The sequence below is a fragment of the Rhipicephalus microplus genome, chromosome 4 (genome assembly GCF_043290135.1).
Source record: "Rhipicephalus microplus isolate Deutch F79 chromosome 4, USDA_Rmic, whole genome shotgun sequence".
In the NCBI taxonomy this organism is placed as follows: Eukaryota; Metazoa; Arthropoda; class Arachnida; order Ixodida; family Ixodidae; genus Rhipicephalus; species Rhipicephalus microplus.
Genome location: NC_134703.1, coordinates 24883177 through 24899569, shown reverse-complemented (window position 1 = coordinate 24899569; position 16393 = coordinate 24883177). Strand labels below are relative to the sequence as shown.

At 47.2% G+C, this 16393-nt stretch overlaps 2 protein-coding genes across 7 annotated transcripts in view; one reads left to right on the top strand and one right to left on the bottom strand.

Annotated features, from left to right (window-relative positions):
- Positions 1–9759, bottom strand: part of LOC142814134 (uncharacterized) — a 168951-nt gene extending 159192 nt beyond the window's left edge. The window contains exon 1 of the mRNA XM_075892071.1: positions 9156–9759. The gene's annotated coding sequence lies outside the window, so the exon portion shown is untranslated. The remainder of the gene's footprint in view (positions 1–9155) is intronic.
- The window catches only part of LOC142814197 (uncharacterized), an 82316-nt gene that overhangs the window by 15099 nt on the left and 50824 nt on the right, over positions 1–16393 (top strand). The gene's annotated exons all lie outside the window — the stretch shown is intronic.

Genomic DNA, 16393 nt, shown 5'->3' with positions numbered 1-16393 from the left:
TGGTGGAAGGAGGAGGAGGAAGCTTGCGGACGGCGCCGCACTACAAGCCTCGAGTATTAGATGCTCCGCATCTAAAACGCTCCTGTGACTGAAACCAAATGTGACGGCGCCAAATGAAAGAACCACCGGAAGTGTCAAGTTTAAGTCCAACTTTCGTAGGGGTTCTTCTAGTAAATTTTTCGTTTGCCTTTCGAATTTTCGGCATGACAAAAAGAAGTGCTCCAAAGATTGACTCTCGTTACAATAAAGGCACAAAGGCGACTGTGCCAGACCCGACCTGTGAAGGTAAAACTTCAATGAAGAGACTCGACAACGCAGTTTTGTATACTTTGCAGCTACTTTACCTTGCTTACTTTTTTTTTTTCATTGAACGCATGCCTGAGCGAACTGCATCAAAAGAACCACAAGGATGTCTCTGCTTTGCATCCCCGGGGTTCAATAAGAATTAGTGCAAATATGAACGTTGCGTAGACGTATGACGTGGAGCGAGCTAGAGAAGAGTGAGAGAGGGAGAGAGGTCGCGGGATCGAATTTCGGCTGCAGCGGTTGCATTTTCGATGGATGCGAAAACGCTGTGGGCCCGTGTGCTCAGATTTGGGTGCACGTCGGAAAACCCCAGGTGTTCGACATTTCCGGAGCCCTCCACTACGGCGTCTCTCATAATCATATGGTGGTTTGGGGACGTTATATCCCACATATTAACTACGGTATAAGGTTATGTTGCTAACGATGTTTTCATAAATAAGAAAAAATCCTGTCTTTTCGCGTAGAATGGCATGCCAGGCCATTAATGAGAAAAAAAAGTCGGCAGATTTACTTCCTAAAAGCATCTCGATGTCTGACATGTAGGTGGGCTATCGGCAATGTCCATCCCTTTTCGTCGTTTAGTGAATCGTCGCCAAAACCCCCTTTTTTGTGGTGCTATGCCTAAATTCAGTTCCTTCAAATTTAAAAGTATCCCACTCGGGCGACATGCGCGTCGGCAAAGGTTGGCAATATGAGCAGTTGCCCAGCCCTATGCCCCACCCTCCAACACGGATGCGGATCCTTGTTGCCTCACGACCTGGTACGTCTATACACCTTTTCATAAACGCCTCCCTGGGCGCCGCCATAGCCCTCCTTGGGCAGTGCAAATTGGCGCGTCCCCTCGAAAATGCACTGGAAACGCTGCGCCTTTGTACTCCCGCGCACAGCCCATCATGGCGGTGTTTTTTTTTTTCCTTCCTGTGAAAAGGTGTATACCAGGGAAACATCACCACGACCACTTCCTTAGCAAGACCAGGACAGAACAGTACCATGTACTACCCATGGCATTCTGGGACATTATAGAATAGGCGGCTGTACTTATCCCTACTCTGCAGGCTTACCAGAGAAAGAAAGTCGTCATACTGCTGTGCCTTCGTGCGGACAGCAATACCTGTACGACACTTTACGCCATATACGCGCTATGCAACAAGAGCCCAGAAACAACGCCCATCTAAGCAAGCAAGCCATGGGGAAAACCAGCAGACAAGTCCAAGCCCTTAGGAATAACACAGGGCTGATGAAGTGGGCAATGTTGATTGATTGGTTGATATGTGAGGTTTAACGTCCCAAAACAACCATGTGATTATGAAAGACTCTGTAGTGGAGGGCGAAGAGAGCAATGTTATGAGCACTAAACAAACGCTTATTTAGAACTACGTCGCAACCCACTACCGGGCACGAAGACCTAGCTCTCTAAAAAAAAAAAAAAATTATTCGCTCACCTTGCTTTACAAGCGCCGTGGCTCAATCATTGGAAACATGAAATGTAAACACAGTACAATTCTATTACTTCGAGTCCTATCAAAATTTTGGTGCTATTTTTTCCACAAATCTTAATATATTGTTCTTTGTCTTTCGTTTCGTCTTGATCTGCGCTACTTTCTCCATTCAGAGTGACCGATTCCTCTCGTGGCAGTGACTAGCGTATACAACAGTCAACGTGCTCCCTAGTCATCCCGATTCTGTCGGTGACTCTATAGGCTAGAAAGCGATGTACACAAGGATGGCTCTCTCCTATGCACATAAAACTCGCGTAAAAGCAACAACGAATCTAGCCAGCTATTGAACGCGGGTTCAGTGGCATACATCTCCGGCCGCACGTGCGCAGCCTAAGTCGCATGTAATGCAACGCACACGCAGGGTAGCGAAGGCGGACGTTGCCGCTACTAGAGGCTGAGAAGCCGCTTTCGTGCGTGAAATCCGGACCAGAAGGTGCGTACGACGAGGAGGAGGGGACCAGCAGATGGCTTCCTTTTGTGTAAAAGCAAACGCACACACACACACACATCTTCTTTTTCGCAGCCGCTGTGCTTCTTCGCGACCTATATGCGGATGCCCCACTGAAACCATTCCGAGTGCCCCCTCTCTCCCGCCACTCTCTCAAGCCGACTTTTTCGCGACCATCTCTTCTTTGCTGCGATAGGACGCTCCATGGCCGAGCTGGCGCCTTCTTTCCTGCGTCGCAATGTTTCATTTTTTATTACTTTGTTATTATCTTGCAGCCAGAAACTGTAGCCGCACTTTTTTATTGTTTTGTTTTTTGCACTTCGGGGTCTTCGCTCTCTTCGGAGGACGAGCAGCGCGCCTCGGCGTTTCCGAAAGGTTTCGTTGTGCCACTTTTTCTTCGTCATCGCTACGGCCTCGCCCTCTGGCGTTCGGCGGGCCGGCGATGCTATAAACGTTGCGCGTCTCGGACTTGCCTTGCAAAAAAGGGATAATGACCTTGAACCACCACGGGTACCATCCCCGCTCTGCCGCTTTGCCTCGATTTGTATTGTGTAGCTCGCCGCACTTGCATCGTCGAATACCGGACAATAGACCACCATGGTGTTTGCGTAATGGGACTTCTTCTTTCTCTTTGTGCAGTTGATAAGAAATATCGGGCCAGCCAGGGGCGTAGTCTGAAATATTTTGGGGCGAGGGGGAGTTCAACCAACCTTTATGCGTCTCAGTGCACGTCTGTTTGCACGTGCGCACGTATACAAGGCAAAGTTGCAAAATTTGCGAGGAAGAGGGGGGGGGGGAGGCTTTGAACCTCACTTGGCTGCAAAAATGGGGTCAGTGATGCCATTGCGGCGCAAAGTGCAGAGGTGGTAGTTCACATTTGGGGTGTGTGGGTTTGAGTGTCCAGTAAGCAACCCGTTCTTTGATTAGTTACGTGTACAAGAGTGTTATAAAAGGTAATTCCTGCTAACTGGCACTCACTTTACTGTGGTTTCAATTTACTTATATGTAAATATAAGCTATCTGTCAATGTGCCGACGTCACTTCGGTCGCATCGACAATAGGCTCCATCACAATAGGAGCCAATAAGTTCGAGCTTTATTACTCCTTATGTGACATATATATGAAATTACAATGCGAAACTCTGCCGAATGTCACGCCAACTGAAGACCTCGCGGCTACTCTCGCCGCTATAGTTTATGTAAACATACGTCGCCAAAAAGAACGTTGCATGGGTGGCTGAACGCCACATACTGCAAAAATAGAACAATGTCGAACTCTTCCTCGAAACATCAACCATGACTGCTGAAGGTATGTGCCACGCAGAAATACTGTCCTACGAGCAGTATTTTGGTGTAGCATAATTATTTATAGCCATGTAGATCAGCATTTCTCCGCCATCAAGCCTATACGCGTCGTATATACTTTTGTGAAGACAGATTGAGAAGATAGTTCTAACCCAAATCCAGGCTTAGTTGGAACGCCATGTTTGTTGATATCGTCATAATTGCTGGGTGATTCTTATTGGTTAAAATAACTGGGCACAAGTGACTCGTGAGATGATCGTCTAAATGATAGCATACCCTCAGACCTGTTGCAACATGTTTTGTGGAGACTTATTGTTCATCTGGGTTAGCCTCATTGGTCAACGTGATGTTAACGATTACCCGAAGATGTTATCAAGTCGCAAAGACACCTAGACCAGGCCGCATCATGAGACACATTCAAACCTCCGCCATAATGCATATCGTAGATACGCAATCGCGCAGAGCCACCGAGGCAACACCCTACAGTTTGAATTCTCTCCGAAAACATCTTACTAAGCCAAATATAAGTCCACGCAAATTGGGGTCTCCGCACTGCCACAAGGGACAAACCGGCGATAAAGCTTCTGAACGGGCGCCTATAGAGTACCTACCGGGCAGATGTAAGTGCTTGCAGGTAATTTAAACACAATATCAGTTCATCTATTATAGAGAATCAGATTTTAGGTTATCTTTCTGTCTTATATCTTGCTTTGTGAGCAAGTATTAAACGCATAAAATCTTATGAACGGCTGAAGCACTTCCTTTCAAAACCATCTTGCGCTTTTGAGGCGCCTTCTTTGAAAACCGTCTTGCCTGAAAAATAGATGCATGAATATTACAAAGCGTCACTCAGGTTTTAAGTTGAAGGCTCCCAGGCTTTCGGTTTTACATTTCTTCAAAGGGCCAGGGCTCCTTAAAAGAGCCCGATGACAGTCAATTACTTGTGCTCTTGAGGTTTTCTAAAGAGATATTTGTAAAGCTTGCATTGAGGCGCGACTACTATAGCTGCAGCTATTTATATGTTCAAAGAGACCCCTCATTCTGTTCCGCCGCGGTGGTCTCGTGGCTAAGGTACTCGGCTGCTGACCCGCAAGTCGCGGGATCGAATCCCGGCTGCGGCTGCTGCATTTCCGATGGAGGGGGAAATGTTGTAGGCCCGTGTGCTCAGATTTGGGTGCACGTTAAAGAACCCCAGGTGGTCGAAATTTTCGGAGCTCTTCACTACGGCGTCTCTCATAATAATATTGTGGCTTTGGCTCAATCAAATCAATCAAATCAGACCCCTGATTCTAAAGCATCCTGTGCGCCCATGACAAGGTCGAGAAAAGCCACGCCTCTGTGCTCTATTAAAAAAAAGACAGTCGCGCAAGATGTGCTACAATGTATACACGCTATCGCAGGAACTATACACGCAGCTTCTTAAGGCAGGTACTTAAAGCATTGCAAGTATAAGGCGAGAACGAGATACTGGTCGTGCTACCACTTTTACGTCTTCATGCCAACTAGCCGTGGCGTCATTCATATCGACTGTCTACTCGATAGTATAGTTCATTTTGATGATTATGTTACACTGCAAACAAACAAAAAATAAACCGAGAAAAGTTAAAGTATTCTTTTTCCACTCCAGACTACCATAATAAAAACAATATCTTGGAATCGGTGACGTTACATTGACTTACTAAAACGGTGGTTTGAGCGCGAAATGAAATAAAGGCAAGTTTGTCCCCTTGAGATTTCTTGTTTCGTAAGTTGGTGTTCGTAAACCTTATTTAGGGTGCTACAAATATGCACAACATAGTTTGGTGTGCTTGTTTTTAGAGCCTTGATTCATTGATATGTGGGGTTTAACGTCCCAAAACCACCATATGATTATGAGAGACGCCGTAGTGGAGGGCTCTAGAAATTCAGATCACCTGGGGTTCTTTAGCGTGTACCAAATCTGAGCACACGGGCCTACAGCATTTCCGCTTCCATCGAAAATGCAGCGGCCGCAGCCGGGATTCAATTTCGCGACCTGCGGGTCAGCAGCCGAGTTGCCTATAGCCACTAAACCACCACGGCGGGGCTGGTTTTAGAGCCTAATACGTTATAGCTTGTCTCAATGTTTTGCGCAAACGGTCAACATTGTTATGGCATTATAGTGCCAGTCAGATTAGATAACATTACATGCCAAAATAACAATGTTATTGCGAGGCACGTCGTGGTGCTGGAATCCGGAGGCCCAATCAATCTGTTTGAGATGGTTTCCTAGTCTACCACCTTATGCCGTAGCGGAAATCGCTTAGCTTTAAGGTAACTTATACAAAACTCGCTCGCACGTTGCGCAAGAAGATGGAGCATTCAGAGAGCGGCAGTAATGTCAGAGTGAACAAAGCGGCTCACAGCAAATGTAGAGACGGGGGGGGGGGGGGGGTTGCAGTGTTTACGTTGGCTTAGACGTAGTTTTTTAAAGAAAGTCACTTCGTGTTACGCTCTCTGTAACCCTCGAAAGTGAAATGCTGCTGCGCGCTTAGTAATGCATTAACGTGTACACTCGGGACAAGACTCACTGCAGGACATAATGAGACCGGTGTGCGAAACACGCATTGATGTACCTCGACGTTCTCATTCACTTCGTCTCCCTCCTTCTCCCCTCCTTCTTCGTGAAACTTTCTGCACATCACCTTTCTCAGTTTGGAATGGAAAAACCTAGGAACGATCAAGCGATGAAAACATCCCATCAAAATAAACTAATCATTGAGGCTAAATTAATTAAAAATTAGCAATTAATAGATTAAACATTCTCATCGCACTACCTCCGGGATCGATCCTCGTTCGACCAGGTGACGACGCCATGCGTGGACGCCGCCGCCTTCGTCATCATCATCATCATCATCACCATCATCATCATCCTGACTACGTCCACTGCAGGACAAAGGCCTCTCCCATGTTCCGCCAGTTAACTCGGTTCTGTGCTTGCTGCTGCCAATTTATACCAGCAAACTTCTTAATCTCATCTGCCCACCTAACTTTCTGTCTCCCGCGAACCCGCTTGCCTTCTCTGGGAATCCAGTTAGTTACCCTTATTGACCAGCAGTTATCCTGTCTACGCGCTACATGCCCGGCCCATGTCCATTTCCTCATCTTGATTTCAGCTATGATATCCTTAACCCCCGTTTGTTCCCTAATTCACTCTGCTCTCTTTTTGTCTCTTAAGGTTACACCTGCCATTTTTCTTTTCATTGCTCGCTGCGTCGTCCTCAATTTAAGCTGAACCCTCTTTGTATATCTCCAGGTTTCTGATCCGTAGCTAAGTACCGGCCAGATACAGCTGTTATATACCTTCCTCTTGAGGGATAGTGGCAATCTACCTGTCATAATTTCAGAATGCTTGCCAAATGTGCTCCACCCCATTCTTATTTTTCTAGTTACTTCAATCTCGTGGTTCGCCTTCGCGGTTATTACCTGCCCTGAGTAGACATAGTCTTTTACAACTTGAAGTGCACTATTACCTATCTCGGAGCGCTGCTCTCTTCCGAGGTTGTTGTACATTACTTTCGTTTTCTTCAGATTAATTTTAAGACCCACCTTTCTGCTCTCCTTGTCTAACTCCGTAGTCATGAGTTGCGATTCATCCCCTGAGTTACTCACCAATGCAATGTCATTGGCGAAACGCAGGTTACTAAGGTACTCTCTATTAACTCTTATTCCTAACTGTTCCCATTCTAGGCCTCTGAAAACCTCCTGTAAGCACGCGGTAAATAGCATTGGGTAAATAGCCTTACACCCTTCTTGATTGGTATTCTGTTGCTTTCTTTATGAAGCACTATGGTAGCAGTTGATCCCCTGTTACCACAGTGTTTCATAAAGAAAGCAACAGAATACAAATCAAGACGTCATCATATGTCATTCCAAATTTTTGGAGTCTATGACGTCATGATAGCGTAACAGTGAGGTGTTTCCTCTCCACACGCACGCTGCTCGCTCAGAGAAGGTCACCTGCATTTTTCTAGCATTTTTTTTCGCCTGCCTTGTTTCCCTGAAAATGTCACCTCGCAACGAGACATTTAGACCTTTCGGCTTTAAAAAAAAATGTGATCAGAAGGCAGCCACAAAGAACTTTCGAGAGCAGCACGAGATAACGAATTCTCCTAACATCGCCCCACTGCTTAGTGTAGGTGACGGCAAGGTGTAGGTGTCACCTTGTTTATTCATTGCAAGCGTCAGTAAAGAAAAAGCAGGCAGTGTAAATGGTATGTGTTGATTGATGTCCTTGAAATATGTATCTAACGTTCATTTCAAAAACAGTGATTGTTTCTGGGCAAAGAAGTATGCGTGGAATGCAGGAATGATCTTGTGGGGCAACTAGCAGACACATTAGTGCTGGTGCAACTTGTAGCGTATTCAAGGGCACATTGACAAGAACACAAAACTGTGGCACTAGTAGGGTTGGAGGGTATCAAAATGAAACTTGTAGTGGCCAACTTAGAGCTTGGCAAAATATTTTATTGATCATTTATACGTAAAGATATTTGACAATAAATAGGGAGACTTGTCCAAACGAATTTGTCGCCGTTAGTGTATCAGTTTTGTTATCGTGAATTGTTTTTCCTATAAACATATAATGAACCACACTAGATTGTCAGACGAGTGAGCCCAAGTAAAGTGTCACGTACGAAAACCGACCTGTACTCCAAGTCAAAGTGTGGATAAAGCACAGACGGGATAAGAACTATGGTTTCTCGGCATGAAAATAGCAATATTATTCGTCAGCTGTAGATGTTGCCTTAGTTAGCAATACCTCGTTTATAAATGTTTCGACAACAATTGTCACAAAAGCTCATTCTGTATTGCCTTCGTTGCGACGCAGATGAGTAGTAATGTTATCTGCATCGTTTCCTGAAACTTAAATTACGCTTATAGTGAGTATTCACCTTTCCCTACACCCTAAACGTATAGTTTCGTTTTTGTTTGCAATGCAAGTGCAGTCTTTAAAAAAAACGAGTATATGCATCTGGTCCACGAACTCATCGAAGTAGTCATTCAGAAGCAACTAGAGAGCTTCGCTGGCTATGCGAGTAGTGCTGCAATAAACGCCTCGTAGGACGTACGCAACCGTTTTTATGTACGCTGTCGTTGTTTATGAAAGAACACGCAATCGCATGACCTGCTTTCTACAAAGGTTACCTACAGTATCTTGCAGCGCTTGTCCAGAGGCCATAACTCGTCGTTATGTTTGCCAATAGATGACGCCAAAAGCCAACGTGTTTTCTCTTGCAGTCGGTTGGTGATGGTCCTGTAGGCAACTGCCGCAGAGCGCAGGACACGGGCTCACGTGTTCCCTTTCATAAAGCACGACAGTGTACAGACTTATTAGACTCTTTTCTCTGAACCCACTCCACTGACCAGATTGAATTCCCCTTATCATATTCATTCTTTCATTCTAGATACGACAGTATGCTTTAACTCCTAGTTTCTCCAAAGATGGCAGGCGATGACGTCGACGAGCCGTAGGGGCATCACGTATTGCAGCGAGAAATATGCTTCATATTTCACAATGCTGAGAACGCGCTCGAGAGCTGATACATTCGAGGGCAAGTAAAAATGCTCCTTGCTCACCTTTCCGACGGCTCCTCGCACGCATGAAGAGCGCAGAGTCAGTGAAAGCCTCGGTGCCACAGGAGAAGCACAGACATGTCAGACCGTCCGAAGGCGGAACACTTTCATAGCGACAGCGACTCGAACACCGGCTGCCGCTACGGCAGCCTATGATCCGGCCGATGTCCAACAAGGCACTCGAAGCCGTACACGTGGTCGACCCCCGCGCAGGAGTAGCCAAACCCCCAGTAGAAGTGGGAACCACCACTCGACGGCGACGAGTAAAAACCAGCGGCCACTTTCTTCGTCTCGCGCAGTGGCTGGCGGGAGGCACTAAAGAAAAAAAAAAAATGAGAACGCTCCCTCCTGACGCTCTACACCGCCGAGGGGCAACGAGCGTACGTCAGCGGCACGACTGCTTCAAAGACGATGATGGCACGCCACTCATGAGCCGGCGCGAACGATCGCCGAGGCAAGGAGGGATTGACTTCTCCAGGAGGAAGACCTGCCGAGGGCGGGCGGCCGAGCAAGGCCGTGGCTGAGGGCTCCGCGAAGAAAACACGTTGTGCGTAGCAGCCGCGGGCAGGATTTGGGTTAGTGCTGCCACTGCCGGCCTGTCACTCGGTCAAGTGCACACTCGGTTCGCGCGCAACGCCGGAGGAGGAGGAGGAGGCGCGTACGACGACGGGCCGGCTGCGCGCTTGCGACCGTCGGCGGCGCGGTCGGGTGTTGTGGCGGAGCCGCTGCTGCCCTGCGCCGGGCTGAAGCGGAGGGGGGTCAAGCGAGGAGGCGAGAGCCACCGCCTCCCGCTGTACTTCTCAAATCCAGGTCAACCGACGGCTGCGACCAGGGGAGAGCCTGCTACCTACCACCAGAGAATCCCCCACCTGCGTCTCACTCACCCATCATCCTTCTCCGCTCGTCTGCACGCTCCTCCGTCAACTGCATTACGTTACCTCGCTTATGCACTTGGTTCCTTCCTCCACTTGTTTAGCTGTTTGCTGTCGTGGCACAAAGGTTACGGTGCGAGCTGACCCCTCGTTCCTCTAGCCCGTGCCTGTTCGCTTTTCTTCAACGCTGGCACGTTGGCTGTACGAGCGCGCCCTCGGCGCTTTATTGCACGCACCTCTATTCCAAGCGCTCTTCTTGTTCTCTTGGTCTAACTTCCATCTCGGCCGTTAATCTTGGCGTGCAGATTCTATTGTTCGGGCCGTTCTTGTTTTCTGCCCGCGCAACTATGATCGGGGTTGCCCCGCAGGAGAGCCGGCCCACGGCGATGCCAGAAAGGGAACGGATCGTTGGCCCTGCGTCGTTTGCCATTCATGCTCGCTCTAGTTTTCTGTTTCTTCGTCCGGCCTAGTTAGGCGGTTTCTCGGCAACACGACGCGTATAAATGGCTAAGAGCTCGTGTAACCATGGGCTTAATTTTATATATATGCGCCCATGAGCGTCGCCTCGTTTTCTATCGTTGATGGTAATTTTGAACAGCCTCTGCACTCATTGTTTATTCGTTGTACATTTTTAGGAGTCTTGTAACTCTCATGCGCGTCATAGCTGCGTCCGTCTTCTCCTCGTGTTTTGCTTTCGGGAAACAATTTTAAATGGCAGCTGCCTAATCTTCTTGACCAACCTTAATTTGTACTAATGTCGTCTCCTATGCAGCCTCACGAATACACACAAAAGCCTCGACAATTATTTTCCCTGCACGTTTATTTAAGTGTAACTTAAAGAAATAAGGTGCATTTCATAGTGTATAGCGAGTAGGGATTGGAGAAAGCATCATTTATTGCACTTCGTCAGATTGTAAGAGCAGGTAAGCAGAAGCATACCCGTCCAAAGCCGTTTATACCCAACTATATCCCTCCATACCCATAAAAACAAACAGAAAAAAACCTTAGTAACGCCCAACATAGGCTGAATGTAAGTGCCACGAAAGTATTAATAACGCACTTTGGGCAAGCCTTTGTTCATATGAGGTTTTTGGGACGTTACACCCCACGTATCAATCGATATGGAGCATTGCTGTAGAATTGGGAAGCTGGAGGGATAAGTCCGGTTATTGATGGTGACTCTTGGGGTGCTAAAACTAGCCGGAGTAATTAGATGAGCCCCAGTGATCCGGATTTCAGGGCCTCGCCAATCAGTCTTCACTTTCTTCAACTTCGCCGTGAAAGGCTCACTGACGACGGAATAGTCGGCCCCAGTGTCGACGAGAGCGGTGACGTTATGGCCATCGAATATGACGTCGAGGTCGCTGGTTCGTCGTCGTGCGTTTTGGTTTGGTCATGGCGTCGCATCACGGCTACGTCGATTTGCTCCACTGCTTCTACGCAGCGTCGTCAGGTCTCCTCCTGGCCTGGAAGTTTCTATTTCAGGGCTCTGTCCTGCTTGCAGCGTGTTAACGTTTCGTCACGTCGTCGTCGTCGTCACCGGCGGCGAAGGGTCTTCGGTAGTTTGTATCGCTTGCTGACCTTAGTTTTCCGAGTATGGGCACACGGAACGGCCCCTGTTTGGGCTGCTGTACTGCTGTCGTCGATGAAGAGACTGGTAAGGTCTCGCTGATGGCGAACGGGAAGAACGTCGAGATGCCCGTTCTGTGGTGTTCAGCTAGCGATGTCGCGAGGTCGCTCCCCGTGCTGTGGAGGCGGTGCGTTGACGGCGAAGCTGCGTAGGCCTATTTGGCGGTACTGATAGCGGCGGTATGTGTGCCCGGTGTTAAGGATCGGGGTTGATGATGGTATTCCATGCTGTTCGAGCCCGTTCAAGAAAAGGCTTGTCTCGCAAAGCTTTCGTTGAGACCCGACTGCTACGTGGAACATTTACAGGACAGCGTCTTGCAGACTGGGCGCCGATGGGGTTGAAAGCACCCTAGGAGACGGGCTTACGCACAATGGCGTCTGCCCAGATGAGTTGCCGGGCCAAACGTAACACCAGCTTCTCCGCAGTGGCAGCACAGAAGGTGGTTTTGTCAGGGGCACGCCAAACTTCGGTCTTTTTTGGTACGCAGCGCTGGGAGGTGATCGGTGGGGATGGCGGCAGTGTCTGGTGACGAAAATGCGACGGCGTGGCCTCTTGACGTGGGAGTTGGAGCGTATCGTCGGGCTGCTGCAGCGTAGCTCATGGCTCGAAGCTACGGCTGCGCTGACTCAGGGATGCCCAGCGACTGCTCAGTTTCTTCTCTGACGATGTCAGCGATTGACAAAAATTGGGGCTGGCACGAGAGGAATATTCGGCGAAGTTCTTCGCGCAATACAGCTTTTATGTCTTTACGGAGATCGTCGGGGTTAGAGAGGATGGACCTCTGCACAGCCTCCCGTCGAGCGGCGGCTGAATTGTGGTGTGCGCATTTCAAGGGTCTTTTCGGTAGTCGTCTCTTCTGAGACAAATTTTTGGACGCTGTCCCACGAAACACTCCTGCTTAACTCCCCGCATAAGGAGGCGGACTTTCTTGTCTTCAGGCAGTTCGGGGGCCGGCGTGACGGAAGAGTTTGGTCATCTCTTCTGTGAAGAGCGCCACGTTTTCGTTTGACAGCGGCATGCGAGTTTTTAGTATGGCTTCAGCCTTCTCCTTGCGGACCACACTTGCGAACGTGACAAGCAACCTGGCCCTAAAGACATCCCACGTTGTGAGGTTTCAAGCTTGATTCTCGAACCAGGTCCGAGCGGCGTCTTTTAAAGAGAAAGAAACATGCCGAAGCTTGTCGTCGTATAGAACAAGGAATGGTCCTATGTACGTCAATGTAGTGCGTGACACTGCGACAATTATTCGAGGCGACGTGTGTAATTTCTGCAATCTGTTGCCTGAATAGAAATATGAAGGTTGACAGCAACCATTCGGCAGATCCCACGTACCTCGGGAATTGGTGTTATGCGAAGCATGCGCAAGGAAGGGGACTGTGTTCCAATTTTCCTATTGAGCAACACGTTACGAATTGGCGCTAAAGATACGTACAAATGCACGCACATTCATACGTTAGACAGCCGCATTTGTTATATAACCAGTTGTTTACAGTTTCGTAACGATTCCAACAGCAAGATAGATATTAGCAACGCCAAAGGTGGTCAGCTGATATGAAGTGTTGGTGCTCTAGAGGATGATGGCCCTGGACACTGCTACATAAATCAACTTCAGCGGATGGCGCCTAACTACAATTGACGTTAACCGACACGACGGCTGTACTGTAAGAGCACATATCTATGGTTTATAAAAACAGGATAGTTAGCACTGCAACCACAATTGATGTTTCCCGAATATACGGCCTATTTGAAAAGTAGCTGCGAGATCTGGCGTGACTCTGTGGTAGAATAGTTTACTGCCACGAGGAATGGTTTGGTTCGATTCCTGCTGGGGCTCCTGACATTTATTGTTTGCATTCTTCGGGTCAACGCAGCCGATGTCAGCTTTTTTTCTTAACGCTCACGCATTGAAATTACCCATTTGCGTTCTCGTCGTTCCGAAGCAGATGTAAAGTGTCAATCACCAGTGGCACATACCCGCCCGCGGAAATGTGCCACTGTTTGACGGAAAGTGTTTGGCGACGTACGTGACGGGACTGGGGCATTGTTCATGTCATGGCCAGCGAGTCGCATTTGCCAAACCATCCTACCCTCCCATAATAATGTTGGTTTACCTCAAGTTAAAGGTGTGATTAAGAGAGCGCCTAGATAGATAGATAGATAGATAGATAGATAGATAGATAGATAGATAGATAGATAGATAGATAGATAGATAGATAGATAGATAGATAGATAGATAGATAGATAGATAGATAGATAGATAGATAGATAGATAGATAGATAGATAGATAGATAGATAGATAGATAGATAGATAGATAGATAGATAGATAGATAGATAGATAGATAGATAGATAGATAGATAGATAGATGGGTGGATTGATGGACGGATGGATGGATAGATAGATGGATATATAGATAGATATTCAAAGTACCTGCAGTACGCGAAAAATGGTACACATTCAATATTAAGACATATAAACGGAATTATGCGCGTAATATTTATTCAACTTCCTGTCGTGTGAGATGCGAGACTAAGATGCCTCCATTGCATTTGTGTTCTCGCTGTTGTCGCGTCGTGCCGGTGACAGCGGTGAGACACTGCGTGTTGTGGTAAGGATACATGATCAGTGCCAGCCTCTCCAATAGTGCGCGCATAGAGGGATCCATCCCAAAGAAACGGGCAATACAATACAGAGAAAGTCGAAACGACTCAACACCGCTTGCGTGCACGACCTGGCATGGGCATGACATGCGAATGCTGCATTGCGTGCGCATGACGTGTTATGCGTCTGCGTTGTTTAATCTTCTGGCTCCGAGTTGCTCCGATACCGAAGAGTGCAGGGAAGGAATTTTGGCTTGCGAAGTCTGCACTGGGATGGTGGCAAATATCTCTCATAATCATATCTCGCATCATCATATGGTGGTATTGTGGTGTCAAATTCCAGATATTATTATTTAACTTCTAGTGTACAAGTCAAATTTTTCATGTGGCCTTCTTGTGAAGCGCCGTTTAAAAAGTAAATTCCTGCGGCTGCAGAAAAGCATCTCCTGTTCCTTTGCGCTCGAGCACACGCACGTACACGGGTAGGTGCCGAGCAGAAGATGCGATGCGGATGAATAGATTTGTAGATGGTAATCGACCTTCATAATTGGCTAAGAGGCCTCTCAAGCACTGTGAAGGCTACAAAGCCTTGACAGTGCTGAAAGGAACTTATGAGATAGTGTATGGGTCGCACCCCATAGAGTTCTGAAAGCTCACTTAATCCCGGTAACATGAATAGCGCTCTCCAACTCTACTCGAAAGCTAAACTTGAAGTTAAATAAATAGCGTTCATAAAGGCACCAGTTTTGAAAATAGGCAGTTATGCGCACTTATAGGAATTTAATCACAAATGCCAAAAAATAGGCATTTATAAGCAGTATAACAACAGTATAAAAGCTCTTCTTAACCTATAATTTATGCTCATATATCGAAGTGATGCGATTGAAACGGAAGAAACGAAATATGCATTTGCGTATAATCTGGTCCGTAGGTGCAGGTTCACATCACGGACGTAGCCACAAATGTTTTAAGAGGGAGAGAGGAGGGCGGTATTCAAATACATGTTACGTATATTCGTGCCTGGATTTGTATGTGTGCGTGTATATATCAACAAAAATTTTAAATTTTTAGAGAGAAAAATTTTTGTGGAGGTGAACATCCCCCTATCAGCCTCTGTTTACGCCAATGGTTCTGCAACAACATTCGACACAATGGTGACGGCTAGAAACTCCCTAGACAGCGCGATCCTGTGCCGCCACCTAGTGCATAAACGTACAACGACAGCGTAGTCTCCGAGATATCCAACGCAGCAGGATGGCTTCATTTCGCGATCTCCGGACGCGCCTATAGCCTGAAGCGCCGGTCACAGAGCCGCTATAGTTGCATTTCATTCGTATGGGAGGCGTGAGCGGCGCATTCAGGATTGATCCCTTCGTGTGCAGTTCCAGTATGTGCAGCTGGCTGTACAGATTTCGTTCTGCTGCAAACCGTACTTTTCGTTCTCACTGTGCTGCTAGTTTGCCTTTTAAAATACTATGTCTAGGGGCATAGTATACTTCGTTGTGTTGTTAACCCACCCATTGTTAAGTATACCCAGAAATCCAAACAGATGCTATTTCAAGTTTTACGTCTACCACATTTGGCTATATGGCTTTTATCAGCAAAGTTGGCTCCATCTTAGGGTGTTTTGTTTTTATAATGCAGTTTCATTAGCGTTTTACATAAGCATAGAAACGTTTTTTTTTTTTTACAAAACATGTCCAATATGTAATTCCCTTGCTTGCAGTGCTTAGCTGATTTTCGTTTGGCAATACCTTACTTAATTACGGGCCGGGAGGGGGTGAGTGGTGACGGATACTGTTGCCCGCTCAGCTGTACTCATTTACGATGATCTGGTTCCCATGAAAAGTTGTGAAATGCTTTTTTGTTGTTGTTTTGTTGGTCAGGAAAGCAAGAAAAGTGAAGGCGAGTGCTGTTTGCTAACTAATGCCGTCTAACTTTATTATTTTTTTGCGTGTGAGTGTCCCCCCCCCCCTTTTTTTTGTAAACTTTCCACTCCTCTCCTTCTTTCTTCCCTTATTTCCTACATGTCTCTCCTTCCCGAAGGAGCAGGCAAGAATTGTGCCCCTATAGGTGGCAGTTACGTCAGCCTGTTCTCTCCCTATTTTCTCTGTCTTCGTGTCCTCTATGTACACAAAC